Raw genomic sequence first — 16,010 nt, forward strand, 5'->3', positions numbered from 1 at the left:
TATTATATATATATATATATTAAAAGTTATATCAAGCACCTTTTTAAAGAGAGAGAAAACCGAGTGAATTTAGTAGTTGCCACATCATAGTATCGGAATCGAACCAACATTCCCACCCCCTCCTTTTCTGCAATGGAAACATCCCCAGATTGCAGTTGCTTTGTAAATTAGCCTGGCTTCTCTAAGATTTCTTTACCTAACCCTTGCTCAGAAGTGTGCAATTCTAGGGTTTTTTTTCACTCTAAACCAAAATTTGGAGCCAAAAACAAGACTTGGAAAAAAAAGATTCCAGAAATCTGATCTCATTGCAAAGGTGAGACCATGTTAAGCCATAAGTCCTGTCCTTTTGTCTGCTCTGAGACTTCCCTGACAGTTATTTTCTTCTTGCTCCAACTGAAATGGCCACTAATTCAACCCTCAAGTTGCCAGAGATGTTTGGCTGTTCCCCACTTTTTCTCACCTGCCCTGGGAATCCAGTTTGGAAATGGGTTTTGCTTAATTGAAGAAATTCTTCTTTCTCATTTTAATTAAGTGCTGGAAAGCATCCTGGCTAGAAAGGTTTTTTTTGTGTGTGTTTTTTTTTGTAGGATGCTGATTTGCCAGGGTGGATAAAAGGTTGTGACTGTTTTCTCACCTGGTGTGGCAACCTTTCCTGGTACTTCCCATCACTGAGGAATTGGGACCCTCTTGGTGACTTCTCTTTCCTGCATCTTCTTCCTTGCAGCATTAAATGCAAAGAGGAAAAGCAAATTGGTGCCACCCCCCCCCCCGACAGGGCAGGAGAAGGGGGGAATCCTAAAAAGGGCACAGCCGTTTGGGCATGGTGCTCTCCGTGGGAAAGGTGCCCGGGGGAGACGAGCTGCTTTACATGTAATCATCTTTGCCTGAGAAGAGGCCCTCTCTGTGATGTTGTCTTCCCTGAGCAGCAGAGTTTCCACAGCTGTCCAAATGATGCAGCCTGTGATATGTGCTGTGCATTTTGACCATATCGCCTGTGGCCATTAAGGGATCCCTAACCAGTCTTAAAGGGCCAGGGGTGCAAAGCCCTTTCAGTGTCACTGTTAGTGCTGCTGTGGCTGCCCATGGAGGGTTGTGGTCAATTCACTGGGTGCCCACCTTGGAGCAAGGCAATCTGTGCCTCTGCCAAAGCTGGCATGAGGGAAAGAGGGATCCCATGTGTTTTCCTTGCTGAAGAACTTACAATCTTCTGTTTCTTCCAAACGTCCTTTTTGCACTTTTACGTCTGAGGTAGAGGGGAGGGAGCCCAACCTTGCAATACTGTACTATTTTTAAGACTCAAAAATGATAAAGTCATAGCTAAGCAAGAAAATGTATAAATATGTTTAACTTGAACCTTTGGATTGCACTTGATTCAGATTGTGTGCAGATCCTTTTGAACTGCCTGAGAGAAAAGTCTTAAGAGAGCAAAAGGGTTTCTCTTGGAGTCTTTATCAAGAGTACCCAGTAGTACTGTAACTCATGACTGTTAAAAATAAATGAAAAGTTTAAAATCCCAGCGCTAATAGGGGAGATTTTGAAGTGCTTTGGAGTTGTTTCAGCCACGCAAAGTTTTGTTTATTCTCTTTGTTATTTATGTGCCATCCCTCAGCTTGAGACTGTTACAGCCATGGCTAACACTATAGATTCAGAACAGTGTCAGGTGGCTGGGCGGGGGCGGGGGTAACGTGGGGGAGTGGCTTCAAGATGTCTCTTCTTCACAAGCCCCCTGCCAAGAGTTCAAAGTATGGTTGTAGCGCTTTTCATATAATGAAAAATCCATGGAAAAATGTGATCATTAATGATGAAAATGCTTTGTAAAATTCACATTTACAAAATAATAAAGTAAATAAAACCATCTGTCTCTTGTTTCTGCTGCCCTGCTCCCTTATCCACCATTACTGGAGTACAATGGGGGTAAGAAGGGGCTGAGGTAGGGTGGGGCATACAGTGATCCTGCTTTCCTATAAATCTGGCCCTGTCCCCAACATTTTACTGCAATACGGTGCCTGTGAGTATAAGCCCTCTGAATTGTGTTATGTGCCATTTATTGACAGATAAATAGGTTGTGTTCATATGTAAGAATTGAGGCACAATTGAATCTTCAAAAAAAGGTTATTCCTCATCACTTCTGGGGGTGGCCATGACATTCCTGTTTTGGAGCTCTGTTTGCTTTTAAGACGGGTGAAAGTGCAAGGCAAGTGGAGGAAGAAATAGTGTTTTGCTTGGATAAAGGGGGACTCATTCTACAGAGGAGTTGTGCGGGTGTAGCTGAGACTGCTGAGCTTTTCAGACACCATCTTGGTTGTGAGTCTTGGGGGACCTGCTCCCTGCCTTGCAGATCTTTTCCACCTTGCCTAGGAGGGCTGGGCCCTGACTGACTGCAGCTTTGAAAGCTGAAGCAGCTGAACAGACCTTTAGGTTGGGGTACTGTTTAGTTGGTTTCAGTTCTGTTATTTCCCCATTTGTAAAAAATGTTTTAAATTGTGCCAGTCCCATCTCCAACCTGGGGAATTGGCTTGAAATCAAGCTTCTTGAAGAAAAGTTGAGTGCTTATGCCAGCAAGCCCCACTTTTGACAGGAAGCCACATCTTCCCTTGCCCCACACATGTTAGGAATAGGACAGGTGGGCACTACTGGCAGGGGAACATGGTCTTGTGGGCCAAGTAAGGGGCCCTGACAGACCTAACTCAAGCAGCTGCTTTTCCTTTCAAAGGCCCTGAGTTTAGTCTCTGTCATTGCCACTTAAAAATGGTCAAGTAATAAGTTACGGAGTGACAACTCTGCCAGCCAGCCAGTTCTCAACGCTTGGAAAAGCTCAGAGGTGGAGTATCTGTTTTGTTTGCAAAAGGCCCTGCATTTTGTTCCTGGATTTTCCAAATAAGGCCTGGACCAGGCCCCCTTCTGAAGCTTAGAGAGCCCCTGGATATTAGTGCAGGCCATTTGAGAACTTTGGTCTCTGGAGCCCAAGGTGTGTTGCTTTGCTTATTTCAAAACATGGTATGCTATCCCTGCTGCATGTGGGAATGGTGGAATGGTGTTTGTGTGTGTGTGTGTGTGTGTGTGTGTGTGTGTGTGTGTGTGGCTCGTATTCTGAATCCTAGAGTTCTGCCCCCGGCATCCAATCCTGATGATATCACTGATACGCAGTCTTATCAATTTGATGTATGCCAGCTAGGATTATCACTGAGCAGGGCAAAGATGAGCTGTATTGGGGGGGGGGGGAGTTAGCTCTTACAGCAACTAAGGACCTAAATTGGAGCTTAGGTACCCTGTTGTATCAAAACATAGTAAGAAAGGATGTTTTCATCACAGGTGTTAGTGCATGAGACTATAGCCACGTAAAAGTGCCACCTAAAGGATCCATGGCTCGTTTGAGCTTTTCTCTTGCAGCCCATTTCCGAGGCCAGTGTTCAACATCAAGCATGATAGCTGCAGTAACTGTCAGTTTACTGCCTGTTTACCTAGGCAAATTGACCATTAAAATGCTGCAAAGTTGCATTTTCCTCTAGTTACCTAAAATATATATAAAGCAATTGCTCCCAAACCACAGCCATTTAATTTCTTTCCTATGGATAGGAGGGGCCCCCTAAACCATTGTAATGTAGAATCATAAAACTTCCTACTGTGTTATAGAAGCCATTTCCAAACTGATTTATTCTAAATGAGTTGTTATAATCAGACTTTCCCTTTTCTTGCAGGCATCAGTGTTTTAGGAAAGCCAAAGCCCAGATGCTCCCATACTTCACACTGATTACTTATCAATGCCATTTCCCAAATGAGGTCTTTGGCTTGCAGTATTGTCAGTAGGGGATGGATGGTGGTCGGTTGCAGGAATAAGAAATAGGAATGAATTATTTGCTGCTTCATGACACAGTTCCTAGAGTGAAGGAGCCTTTCCAGAAGGAGGCAGCACCAGAGCAAATGCAAAGCTGGAAAAACTGCCTGAGAACAAGCATGAGGAAGGGGGTGCTGTTTTGGTCTCCCCACCTCAATTGGCAACTTTTGCATTTAAAAAAAACAACCCAACTGTGTGAATATTTGGTTGCATTTTTTTTTCTTTTGGCACTGTGGAACTGTCCCCCAATTGGTGCTGAACAACTGCAGCTACAACTGCTGGTTTGGTGGATTCATGGAGCTGGTTACTCATCCTGTTTAATGCCAAATGTGTAGGCTGGGAAATGTTGGTTGTTGTTGTTGTTGTTGTTGTTGTTGTTATTATTAAATTAACTCACCTGCATTTTTCCATGTACCTTTCCCTGCTGCTGAAGTGGACAGTGTGGTGTAGTGGTTAAGAGCGGTAGTCTTGTAATCTGGGGAACTGGGTTCGAGTCTCTGCTCCTCCACATGCAGCTGCTGGGTGACCTTGGGCCAGTCACACTTCTTTGAAGTCTCTCAGCCCCACTCACCTCACAGAGTGTTTGTTGTGGGGGAGGAAGGGAAAGGAGAATGTTAGCCGCTTTGAGACTCCTTAAAAAGGGAGTGAAAGGCGGGATATCAAATCCAATAAATAAATAAATAAATAAATAAATAAATAAATAAATAAATAAGTGCCCCTACCTTAGAAACACTGCCTAGTGCAGCTCTTCCTAGTAGCCATGGATCTTTATCTTATTTTCTTTACTGCTGGATTTGCCCTGGAGAACTGTGAAATCTAAAATGTGTGGGTCCCTTAAATCATATTCATGAAAATCTGGCATAATACTTTTATCCCTGGCCACCGGCCATAATGGCTGCAGGGTCTGAGAGGAGCTAAGAGTTCATCAACATTTGTAGAACTGCCATAGATATTCCCCAGCCCTGGGTCACAGGGAAACTCAACCTCTTGGTTTCCTAGCACTGGGGATCACTTCTTCCCACCCTGCCATCTCATCTGTGGCAATTGCAACAGCAGTGTACAGAATGGTGGCACTCAAGTGTGATGATTTAATGCTTCCCCACATCATTTTCATAGAATCATAGCTGTGGAGTTGGAAGGGACCTCAAGGATCACCTAATGCAGGCACCCCATAACTCAGCCCTCCAGATGTTTTGGGACTACAGTTCCCATCATCGCTGACCACTGGTCCTGTTAGCTAGGGTTGATGGGAGTTGTAGCCCCAAAACATCTGGAGGGCCGAGTTTGGGGATGCCTGACCTAATGCAACCACCTGCCATGCAGGAATCACAGCTAAAGCATCCCTGACAAATGGCCATTCAGCCTCTGTTTAGAAACCACCAATGAAGGGGAGTCCACCCCCTTCCTAGGAAATCCTTTCCATTGTCAAAGAGCTCTTACCATCAGAAAGTTCTTCCTTAATGTTTAATCAGAATCAGTTGTGTGCTGTAAGCTTGGGCTATACATATATTCTGTTAATTGTAAAAACTGTTCTGGAATAGAGGCAGGTCTTCTCCTTTACTTCTTGTCCTCTTCTTCATGGAAGAGTCCATAAACTGGTTTCTAGGGGAGAGAAGGAGAGGTATTTAAAGCTTGCTGACATATTTGGTAGAATGCAGGAAGTCATAAAAAAGAAGTCGTCATTTGGGAAGCAGCTCTTGAAAGGTGGAAATGAACCACATCTCCCAAATCTCTTTTTGAAAACAAAAAACGGCAAGAAGTGCCCAAGGGAAATTTGTGGGCTTAAGGTGGTTCCAAGGAAATTTGTAGGAGAAGCAAAATATCCTGGGTGTTGTGAGAAGCCACATATTATCAGCAACTGATTTTATCCCATATTGCTTTTATTTCTTTGTGTTAGCTGTCCTTGCAGGCTGAAGGTGTGGGGTAAACTTTATGGGGGAAATTGAAATAAAAACCCAATTGCACAGTTAACAGCATAACAAAATAATGGTTGACTTCCCAATCCTAAAGAAAATGCCTTGTTTTACTACAGTTAAACATTCAACAGGGCAATGAATTTGGCCAGTGTGGGAATTGTTGATGGACTCAGTTGGGGCCCCCTGAAAAAAAGGGAGGGGAGCTTTATGACAAGGGTGAGGAGCAGCAGCGAGCCTCCAAATGTGGCTGGTCTTTGTAGCCATCAGCACTGGCTAGTGTGGCTAGGGGGAAGGGGCGAGGGGATTGGTCAGCCTCCCACAACCACTGGAGGGCCAGAGATCCCATCCTGCCCTCCACTCTTCTAACTTTCCCTTACCAGGCAGGAAAAAGCAAATCAAAGCTACATTCACACTATGCACTGAAAGCGTTATGAGACCACTTTAAAGAGCCATGGCTCCCCCCAAACCAACATTTCTGGGAACTGTAGTTCGGGAGTTAGGATATCGCCCCCATTCCCCCCTCCCAGGGTTGCAAATTGCAGAGTGGTTTAGCAATCAATCCCTTTTCGCAAGGAACTCCGGGAATTGTAGCTGTAGAGCCTCCTAATATCCTCAGATCTTAAACAAATTAAAGTTCCTAGTACAGTATTCTTTTCTTTTTCGGGGGAGGGGGGAGCAGAACCACGATTGGTTTAAACTTTAAAGAAATATGAAAACCAGTTTAACGCATGTCATGGATGTACTCCAAAGGCCCAGCAGGCCTCGGACTTTTCCTCTCCGTTGCTAGGTAACCGCTTCCCGGCTCGCACTTCCGCCTTGGAATGGTGCGGCGGATTGGCGCCCTGCTATGATGCCATCGGTCCGCGCGACTCTTTCCTCGCCGCTGGCTCAAAGGAAGGAAGGCAAGAAGACGGAGCGGACGAGAGTCAGCTAAGTCGTGGTGCCGCCGCCGCCCCTCTCTCTCTCCTGAGAGTGTGAGGCGGGAGAATCCCGATAATGCTTGGAGGCGGGGCGGTCCTGACGGCGATGGGGTTCAGCCCCTTGAGGGAGTTCAGGGCGCTGCATGTGGACCCGCTGCCCTCCTCCCCGTAGTGATAATCCCCACAACAGCCCTGCGGAGTAGGCTGGGCGGATTCGTTGGGGCTCGCCCGGTTTCTGTCTGCCTCGCCCCATTCGCCGCCCCTCTCACCCCCACGCAGCCAAACAAACGGGTGAATGGATGACCGGCCCTTTGGGCAGCCTGGAAGAATTGAGGCCGCTTGCCTCATGCACGGCAAAAAAATGCCCCTGCCTGGCGACTGCTGATGACTGAGGTGCTCTGTGGGACAGCTTCCCAGCGCACCGTCCATGGGGTCACCAGAGCACCAGCCATGCTCCTGCTGTTGCTGAGTTTCCCTCCTTTGCCTTGTTCGCCGGTGTGAATGTCGGGCTTAAGGAAGGCCCTGCAGAGGGTGGCAGGAAGCATCTCTGGTTTGGTTAGTGGTAGAGCGTGGTCTGCAGGTAGCATCTCCTCCAGGTAGGGCTGGAATCCTGCCTGAATCCCTGGAGAATTGCTGCCAGTCCATGCGGGTGGGCAAGACGGGTCAATGGTCTGACCCTGTATTGGTCACCTTCCTGTGTGTGATAGCTGACAGAGAAGCACAAGGCATCTTTTATGTAAAATTTTTAGGTAAATTCAGATGGAAGACCTTTGTAGGATTAGACAGTGCTTTTTTATAGGGGTACTCAAGAGTATGCAGTACTAGCACCATTTTTTTTCTAGAAGAAAAGCATTGGTTAAAAGTGTGGCGCTTACTGTAACAACATGGTAAGTGCCAGCACCTTTACATAAAAGGTACAAGAGATTTTAGACTGATGTCTGAGTTTCATAGTGGCAGGCAGGGCCTATCCTGTGGAAGCAAAGTAGCTTCAGAAATTGTTTGTGCTCAGCTGTGATGTCTGGAAGAAAGGATGTTCTGATTTCATAGAAGCTGTGTGCTCTATCCCAACAGCATTCATTTCACCATTTAAAAATAGGGAAATGCTACCAGTGCTGTGCCATTTCATGTATTCTTTGCTGCTGCTGCTGCTGCTGCTGCCTGGGCCCCCTCCTTGGCAGGTGGTGGCTGTATGTTGAACAAGCTACAGCTAGACCCACTTGCAGCAGTTGAGAATTCAAATCAAGTTGTGGCTACATGTGAGACCTAGAGGGACTGACTCCAAAACAGATCTCCCTGTCAACTTTGTGAAGCATCCTATTTCATCCCTGAGCTTGCAGCAAATGCATGCTAATGCTAAGCCACTGTGGCTTTAGCAAGCATCTCTGCCCATGTGAATGGTTAATAATATTGTTAATATTAATATTGTCTGTAGTGTCAGGAAAGGCCCGGAAGACTTTCTTGGGAGCAGTGGGAGCTGTGCTTACAATTCTCTGAAATGGTGCAAGCATTTTCTAGCACAGCCATCAATAATGGCATGAATATGTATGATGTTGCATTAAAATGATGCCCATGAATAAATTAAGCATAGGCAGATGACTTATGAAGGAAATTGTATCAAACTGTAGCAATTGTTAGGCATATTTCTTCCTTGGAGACACTTGTTTTCTTGGAAGTTCTCAGGTTTCTCTTTGGGAAGAACTTTCCATTACCGCAGGGAGGGGTTCATCACTGAAAAGGTCTTTTCTGCAGGAATCACCCATTGCACCTCACTCAGGTCTCCCTTTGTTTTTAAGGACACCTACATCATAAGACGGGACACGGGTGGCACTGTGGGTTAAACCACAGAGCCTAGGGCTTGCCAATCAGAGGGTCGGCGGTTCAAATCCCCGCAACGGGGTGAGCTTCCGTTGCTCTGTCCTTGCTCCTGCCAACCTAGCAGTTCGAAATTATGAAGTGCAAGTAGAGAAATAGTTACCACTCCGGTGGGAAGGTAAATGGCATTTCCGTGTGCTGCTCTGGTTCGCCAGAAGCGGCTAAGTCATGCTGGCCACATGACCCGGAAGCTGTATGCCGGCTCCCTCGGCCAGTAAAGCGAGATGAGCACTGCAACCCCAGAGTCGTCTGCGACTGGACCTAATGGTCAGGGGTCACTTTACCTTTACCTTTACATCATAAGACCAGGCCAGCTTCTCAGACTAGAATCCACATCACAGAGTAGCAAGGACACATGCTCAGCTAGAGGAACCCCAGCAGTCCGGCTGATTTAGCTGTGATTCCTGCATTGCAGGGGGTTGGACTAGATGGTTCTTTGAATCACTTGCAACACTATAGTTCTGATTCTGTGACTCCTAACTGCATGGAGAACATTTTAAGCTACTTGCTGCTATGCAAAGGTTAACTGGTTGCTGCAGCATTTAGAAATATAGTGGTGGAGAGGAGACAAACGGAGTAGACTGTTTGCAGGCTGGAAATGAATAACTGATTCATTGGTGGTAGTAAATGAGCCTTGATCTGATTTTAAGTGCACTGACAGTAGAATTTATTTTGCATTTAATTGCTTTCTTAAGCTGCTGAGGATGAGGTGGTTTTTAACCAAAAAATTACATAGGTTCCCACCAAATCATCTCAAATGGGCAGAAGACTCAATTATATTTATTGGGTTAAAAAAAAGCAAGCAAGCCCATAGAGCACTGTATATAACTGGAATTGGTAGGTTTTTTTTGGTCATTTTTACCATAGCTTATATCACCTCTTTCTCTTCCCACTTCCCATTTTTCAGCAATGGAAGTACAGTAGCTGTGATTCCCATGCCATATAAACCATCTTGATTCGTTATTAAATTCTTTTTATTAATCTAAAGCACTACAAAGAATTTGAATGGCTAAATCAGGTGCTCAATAGTCATTTCCTCTCTGCTGTAGCGCTATAAATACAAGACTAATTTATGAGCCTGAGATGCCAGATGAGAAGGGTTCTGTCGGCCTTCATCTTTATGGCTTTGTGTTACGACAAAATGGGGAAGAGGGTCCCCCCCCCCCGATAAAACATGCCATAATGCACACTCTCTTTCTAGGTTCTTAAGTAAAATGCAAGCCCCCTCAGAAAGCTCCCTGCCTCCTCGTGGCATTGGGGAAAGCAAAACCTGTCCTTTGTGGGGTTCGGTTGCTGAAAATGGGATCTGGGCAGGAACAGCACAGTTAGAACATCCATGCAGGGACTCCTGAGATTCTGTTCCATACAGAGGGAGAAGAGGCAGTGCAAAATAGATTCCCCTCTAATAGCCAGCTCAGGTGGTTGGAGACCAAGAAGATAGAGCACCAGGTTGAAGAGGAAAGTATCCACATGTAAGCTGCAAGACATGCAACGGAAAAAAGGAGGCATTGAGGATGGGCCAAAATTCCTGTTTGAAATCCTTACACAATGTGCTAGCCACCTAGGGGGAGGCCATAAGGGCCTGGGATGCTGTGCAAGAGCTGAGCTCTTCTCAGGGAATGAGGATATACTGCACACGTTTTGGTTCAGGTTCCCTTTCTGCTCATAGCATTTATCTTTCTGAGCCCATAGCATTTATCTATTTATTTAAATTTATGCCACTTGATTGCTTTAAACAAAACAAAAAGCAGTTACTGTATTTTTCGTCCCATAGGACGCTCTGTCCCATAGGACGCACCTAGTTTTTTTGGGGGGAAATAAAGGAAATTCCCCCCCTTTATTTCCCTCCCCCAAAACCAGGTCGGGGAAATCGAACCAGGTCGAGGAACAGCGGGATAGCAGTGCTGCGCCTCCTTGCTGTCCCCTTGTGGGGCTGGCCGATGTCTGTCCAGCGGGCGGGGCGCTCTGCTTCAGGGCGCCCCTCGCGCCGGGCGGCAGGCTGCTATCTGCAGCGTGGGGAGCCCTGCGGATTTCCGCACTCAGATTTCCCCTTCATTTTTGGAGGGGGAAAAGTGCGTCCTATAGGGCGAAAAATATGGTAAAAAGGTAAAGGTAAAGGTACCCCTGCCCGTACGGGCCAGTCTTGACAGACTCTGGGGTTGTGCGCCCATCTCACTTAAGAGGCCAGGGGCCAGCGCTGTCCGGAGACACTTCCGGGTCACGTGGCCAGCGTGACAAAGCTGCATCTGGCGAGCCAGTGCAGCACATGGAAACGCTGTTTACCTTCCCGCCAGTAAGCGGTCCCTATTTATCTACTTGCACCTGGGGGTGCTTTCGAACTGCTAGGTTGGCAGGCGCTGGGACCAAGCAACGGGAGCGCACCCCGCCGCGGGGATTCGAACCGCCGACCTTTCGATCGGCAAGCCCTAGGCGCTGAGGCTTTTACCCACAGCGCCACCCTTTTTTACCAAAAAGATAAAACATTAAAATCCAGGGGGAAAATACAACAATACTTTAAAACATATAAAAGTTAAAATATAAAAACAGATTAAAATTCACATCAGCTTTCTAAGCATATGGACAGGTTTATCAAAACAGGAATGCTTTTAGCAGTCACCAAAGGAATACCGGAAAGACACCTGCTTGATATTAAGAGACAGGGAGTTCCAAAGTACAGGTGCTTCCACACTAAAGGAATGAGTTCTTACAAATGCAGACTGGGTATGGAATTCTGTTCAGGGGTGGGAACCATGAGGGTCCTCTAGTCCAACACGCTTCAATGCAAGGATCTTTTGCCCGATGTAGGGCTCAAACCCATCACCCTCAGATGTCTCATGTTCTATGAACTAAGTTATCCCAGTGGAACAGACTCCTTTGGAAGGTGATGGTCTCTAGTTCACTGGAGGATTTTAATCAGAGATTGAGTGGCCACCTGTCAGGGATGCTTTAGCCAGGATTCCTGCATTGCAGGGGTTTGGACTAAATCAGTGTTTCCCAACTCGGGGCCATACGGCCCCCTGGGAGCCCCCAGGATATTCCAAGGGGGCCACAGGTGAAAATCCCGTAAATGGGGGTGGGGCAAAGCACAAGGCTAGGGGGCCACAGAGGGAAGTGAGAAGTAAAGGGGGGAAATCATTTTTTTTTTAAAAAAAATCCTGATTGACTGGCTATCTGCTTGGCCAATCACAAGTGGGTAAGGGGGTGGCCAATCAGGTCCTAATGCTCCTTTTTGCCACATGGGTTTTCTTGGAGCAGTCCTGGTTTGTTTCTGGAGGGAGAGGGTGATTGCTGAGCCTCCCATTTTGACCAGTAGAGCCTGCTGTCCAGAACCCCAGGTCAGGTGAGTGCAGTGGTGGGGCAGCAATTGATAGGGCTGGGCAAGCCGGAGCTGCTTGTTGGTGCCTCCAGTGCTGGATGCGGTGGCAGCCTGGGCCTGACTCTGCAAGGTGCAGGGTGCAATCCACCCCAGCACCTAGTGGATCAGGGCCTTTGGATGTGGACAAGGGACGCAAGGCCCATTGGCCCAGCTCTGCAAAGCACCTGGTGAAATCCACCCCAGTTCCTAGCTGAGTGGGGTTATCTGGTGCTTCTGACTTGCATCTAGTAAATAACAAGTCTACTCAAAAGAAAGCCGCACTGAGTTCAGTGGGCCTTACTCCCAGGTAAGGGTGTGTGGGGCTATAGTGTTTTATCTAGGCAGCCAGGGCTTCTCTGAATGACAAGATCTTTTTGCACCAAGTCGGCGAGGACCACTTTCTTTTTAAAATTCTCCCATATATACAGAACTCCCTGTGCGCCTTTTGGACTGTATCTGTAGGTTTCCACCTCTGTCAAATAACTAGGGTCAATTAAGTATTGTTTACTTTTTTAATACATGGAAGATGGATCTCCCTCAGGAGGTTCTGGATTCAACTTCCTTGGTGGTTTCTAAGCAGAGGTTGGATGGGCATCTGTCATGGATTCTTTAGCAGAGTTCCCTACATTGCAGGGGGTTGCACTAGAAAGATGATTCTATGTTTTTCTGCTTCAACAATGTTTCATCTTGTTTCTATCATTTTATGTACAGTGGTACCTCGGGTTACATACGCTTCAGGTTACATATGCTTCAGGTTACAGACTCCGCTAACCCAGAAATAGTACCTCGTGTTAGGAACTTTGCTTCAGGATGAGAACAGAAATCGCACGGTGGCAGTGTACCGCAGCGGGAGGCCCCATTAGTGAAAGTGGTGCTTCAGGTTAAGAACAGTTTCAGGTTAAGAACAGACCTCCGGAATGAATTAAGTACTTAACCCGAGGTACCACTGTAATTGTATTTTGTATAAATTATAAAAAATATAAATATAACATGTTCTATTTACAAGCAAAACATTTAAATAGCTAACTTTCTACCAGTAGGATGGAAGGAGGCATGGGTGTAGCCAGGACTTTGGTTAGGGGGGGGCAGAACCTCAGATTTATATTGATTTGTTACTTGGGGGGGGCAGCTGCTCCCACCTGCCCCCTTGAGCCACGCCCATGGGGTCGGCCACAGGAAGGAAACCAGGTCGGAAGGGAGCCATGGTCGGAAGAAGGTTGGGGAACACTGGACTAAATAGCCATCAGGATCTCTTCTGGCTCTACAATTCTGTGATTCTACTATGTTCCTTCCAGAGGCAAAACCTCTGTTTATACAACTTTTGTACTAGGACAGTAATGCTTTCTTCAGGTATTTTGCATACATAGACTTTAAGCATCTAAACCCAACTCTACCCAGTTAGGGCACACAGTTAAGCAAAGTAATGGAGTTGGGTCTGTACAATACTGGAAATCAAGGGACGCTAGCCACCCCATTAAGGAAACCATCAAGGAATAAACGGTACAGCAATAGGGTTTTATGAATATTTGGAAAAGACAAAAAAGAATGAATTATCTCAATCCTCAAATCATTCAAAGCTCAGTGCAGGGATGGCTAGAGGTTTGCCTGATGAATCTGGGAGGGGGAGGAGGAGGAGGAGGAGGAGGAGGAGGAGAAGAAGAAGAAGAAGAAGAAGAAGAAGAAGAAGAAGAAGAAGAAGAAGAAGAAGAAGAATAATTATTATTTATTATTTGTATCCTGCCCATCCGGCTGGGTTTCCCCAGCCACTCTGGGTGGCTTCCAACAAAAATTAAAAATACATTAAAATGTCACACATTAAAAACTTCCCTAAACAGAGCTGCCTTCAGATGTTTTCTAAATGTCAGGTAGTTGTTTATCTCTTTGACATCTGATGGGAGGGCATTCCACAGGGCGGGTGCCACTACCGAGAAGGCCCTCTGCCTGGTTCCCTGTAGCTTTGCTTCTCTCAGTGAGGGAACAGCCAGATGGCCCTCGGTGCTGGACCTCAGTGTCCAAGCAGAATGATGGGGGTGGAGATGCTCCTTCAGGTATACTGGGTCGAGGCCGTCAGAGCATAAACCAATCTGGCAGGTTGCATGGGGGAATGGCTTATTCCCAGCAAAAACCCTCACCCCCACAAAAAAACCCTTCTCACCCTAGAAACATGGGGAAAGAAATGTTGCAATGTTGAGGTCACATAACACTGTTTAGCAGCCACATTGCAGCACAGGTGAAAATAGCAACACCACATGCATGCCCCAGCCAACAGTTTCCAATGAAGGAAAGTGGTGGAACTGGAGCCCCTTTTCAAACCATCCACAGCATAACTTGTTACCCTCTCCTGCTGCCCCCAAAATTCCTGTGGGGAAAGGGGAGGCCATAAGAATCCCAAGATGAGTCCCCTTCAGGAGTCCGGCTCCAGGTGCTGCCTTGAACTGGCGCTTCTCAACCTGGCAACAAAGTTTTCAGTTCAGATCCCCAAAGCAGGGTGCCAGGAATCAAAATAGAAGTGTCTAGCCGTTCCCATGGCTGCTGATGTCCCTTTGCTTTCATCAGTCTAGGAAAGGAGTTTTATTTGGCTGGGGAAGAGGGGCGGTCCTGGTCAGGAGCTGGTAGGCTAAATTGATATCAGGGGAGTCCAGGTGTATTAATCTGACTTCTTATTTTCTGCCTGCCTTGGAGTCATGTGTCTTTTTGTTTGTGCCCACTCTGTACCTTGCATTGCAAGGGAAGTAAAGTATGAATGAAATTCATTGCTTTGATTTGAAGTAAATAGGTAAAATGCAATAAAAGAAGTGTGTGTTGCACTTTCCAGTTAAGTATTGTTGCTAATGGGAATCCATCAATCACAGCAGATGTTCTAAGCGGCTGCTACCCCCAAGACCCTCTCATTGCAAGGAGTTGGACTACATGACCCTTGGGGTCCCTTCCAACTCTAAAGTTCTGCGATTCTATGCGGTGGAGATGATTCAATCTTTTCTGGCTGGTGCTTCCAGCCCTCCTCTGCCCTCTTGTGGGGCTTTGTCATTTCTAGAGCATCACTAATCCATCACGAAGGATGGCTTTGCCTTTGCCTTGCTGTGCCTTCTAAATCAAATTGTCAAAACCTATTGTGAAAAAAACATCTTTGAAATGTTTTCTGTTTCTGGGCGAGAATTGAGACTATGACACAAGTGGGACCCAACTTCCCCACACTCACTTTCTGCGGGTGTTCAAGTCAACCCTCGTTGGACACACCAGGGAGCAGTGTTAGAAACTCACAGCTAGGTCCCAAATGACTGCTTAAACCAAGGTTGTAGTCACCAAAATGGAATGTTTTGTTGTCATTTTTGGGCAAGATGGCTCTAAAGTCTTATTTTTCAAATGGTGGACTGACTCTGATTGATTCTCAGTTAAACATCTGGCTAGTTTTGATGACAATCTAGAGCTAGTTTAAAAGCTCTGAGAACTTAAAGGCTGCACAGAAAAAGCAATTTGGTTCCAGAAATTCATTCCAATTATGCAGATAAAATAAAACTGAAAGAATTCTACAGGATGGGATATTAGTGTGTGAAAATAATCCATATCCAATGAGATATTGAGAGTCATCCTGGCACCCAGGCATCTTCGCTTGGTCGCAAGTGGTCAAAATACAGATGCAAAATGTGACTGGAGCCTGGCTAATTTCGAAAACTGCCAGGAAGTCAACCTCACTGGGCTTACTCTGGAGTAAACCTGGGTAGATATGTGCAGGGGACATGCAGAACTCTGGAGCAGAAAATGGGAATTCTGTGTTTTGGGGAGCAGCTAGTGTTCTCTCTCTCTCTCTCTCTCTCCCCCCACCAAAAGACAGAAAAATACCTTGAGCTTTAGGGGACGTAGTTGCAAAACCAACTTCACCCAGCTCCCACCTCTACCCTATACAATTTATTACTACTACTGCTACTACTACTACTAATAATAATAATAATAATAATAAAATCAAGAGACCACTGGGCCTTTTACATATTAAAACATAAAATACATAATATAATTGGGGCTTTTTTTCAGCCATAACTCACTAGAACTCAGTTCTGTCACCTCTCAGTTGGATGCCATGGCCATTATAAGAAAACAAGGGAAGTTTTCATAGT

General features: G+C 46.1%; 1 long non-coding RNA gene across 2 annotated transcripts; it reads right to left on the reverse strand.

Annotated features, from left to right (window-relative positions):
- Positions 1–286: 286 nt before the first annotated feature.
- LOC309362316 lies at positions 287–6,554 on the reverse strand. 2 transcript variants are annotated; one of them, XR_014164894.1, is made up of 3 exons: positions 5,276–6,554; positions 4,558–4,775; positions 287–717 (listed from the first exon to the last, which is right to left on the reverse strand). It is a non-coding gene; the product is annotated as an uncharacterized lncRNA (long non-coding RNA). The 2 variants fall into 2 exon arrangements; XR_014164893.1 differs by lacking the exon at positions 4,558–4,775.
- Between the last annotated feature and the right edge of the window lie 9,456 nt (positions 6,555–16,010).

This window comes from Podarcis melisellensis (assembly GCF_964234715.1).
Source record: "Podarcis melisellensis genome assembly, chromosome: Z".
Classification (NCBI taxonomy): domain Eukaryota; kingdom Metazoa; phylum Chordata; class Lepidosauria; order Squamata; family Lacertidae; genus Podarcis; species Podarcis melisellensis.